The following is a 1,981-nucleotide window of genomic DNA, read 5'->3' as shown; positions in this document are numbered from 1 at the left end:
AAGAAATAAAATTGATACATAAAAAAAATACCAAAAAAGATAAGAGGAGATTCGCCCGCCCCCTACATATTTGATACCCTCACCTACAAAAAAGCTTGTAACACCAAAAGCATTCGGAATTCCATCAATTATTCGTCTATCAAAAAATGAAACTAGTTTAGCCAAACCTCTTACACCCTTAATTAAAAATTTTTCGTAAAAAGCATCGATATAACCACGGTTAGCAGACCAATTATATATAATATTTATTAGCTTGTCCCCAAAAATTCTTTTTTGCCCTCTTTTATCAAATAAATTAATTAAGTCAAATTTTTTTAACGATGAATAAGCGGGTTTATAAAACAAAAAGGCTATAAATATTCCAAAAAAAGCTATACTAACAGACAAAGTTGCATTTATCAAAAATTCATACCAGTCAACAGAATTTTCGGAATTTGAATCTAAAAGATTCATAGATGAGGTTAACCATTTCGTTAATATATCCAAAGCTATTCCTTCTTGATTGAATGGAATTCCTATGATTCCAATGAAGAAAGTAAACAGAATCAATAAAATCAGAGGAAATAACATAGTATTATCCGATTCATGAGGATAGGCAGAAATATTCTTATTGTCAAAATCAATAATAGTAATAAAAGATCGAAGCATTTTTCTTAAATTTCCATTAATTTGATTTTGATATGGTTTTTTCGAAAAAAAAGAAACCCTTTCCTTCTTATTCATTGTTAATAAGGTTAATAAAAGAAATTTTTGATTAATGCTTTTCAATCCTTCTTGACCCCATAAAGATATTGAATAAAAAGAACTGCTTTTTTTTCCACTATAATTTTTAAAAAAAGCGTTTAAATGCCCTTCAAACGTAAGTAAATAGATTCGAAACATATAAAAAGCGGTTAATCCGGCTGTGAAATAAGCTATTATTGAAAAAATTGGTGAATATATCCAACTATCATTAAGAATTTCGTCTTTGGACCAAAAACAAGCAAGAGGCGGAATACCACAAAGCGAAAGTGTACCTATTAAAAAAGAGGTTTTTGTAATTGGTACATGTTTTGTTAAACCCCCCCATAAGAACCATATTCTGACTTTTATTCGGAGAATATCCAACAACAGTTTCCATTGAATGAATAAGAGATCCAGATCCTAAAAACAATAATGCTTTTGAATAAGCATGAGTAATCAAATGAAATAAAGCAGCTCGATAAGAACCCATACCTAGAGCTAACATCATATAACCCAATTGAGACATTGTAGAATAAGCTAAACTTATCTTAATATCTTTTTGAGCAAGAGCTAAGGTTCCTCCTAGTAGTACTGTTATTATACCTATAAAAGAAATTCCATACATTATGGAAGGTAGAATTAGGAAAAGAGGCAGCAGTCGAGCAACTAAAAAAATTCCCGCGGCGACCATGGTAGCAGCATGGATGAGAGCTGAAATAGGCGTAGGCCCCTCCATAGCATCAGGTAACCATACATGAAGGGGAAATTGGGCCGATTTAGCAACTGCACCGGCAAATAACAAGAAAGCACATAAAATACAAAATAAGGAATTCACTTCGTTATTATTAATTAAATTTTTAAATATTTCAAACAAATCTCGAAACTCGAAACTGCCTGTTATCCAATAAAAACCTAAAATTCCTAATAATAAGCCAAAATCTCCTACACGATTAGTCACAAACGCTTTTTGACAAGCATTTGCGGCAATAGGTCGTGTGAACCAAAAACCTATTAATAGATATGAGCACATTCCAACTAATTCCCAAAAAATATAAATTTGGATTAAATTCGAACTAGTAACTAATCCCAGCATAGAAGTATTGAAAAAACTCATATACGCAAAAAATCTCAAATATCCTTGATCATGAGACATATAATTATCACTATAAATAAGAACCAGAATTGCAACAGTAGTTATTAACATTGACATAATAGAAGTAAGTGGATCTATTAAGTAGCCAAATTCTAAAGAAAAATC

This window comes from Chenopodium album, chromosome 23 (genome assembly GCF_948465745.1).
Source record: "Chenopodium album chromosome 23, dcCheAlbu1.1, whole genome shotgun sequence".
Taxonomy (NCBI): Eukaryota; Viridiplantae; Streptophyta; class Magnoliopsida; order Caryophyllales; family Amaranthaceae; genus Chenopodium; species Chenopodium album.
This window is presented reverse-complemented; position numbering follows the sequence as displayed.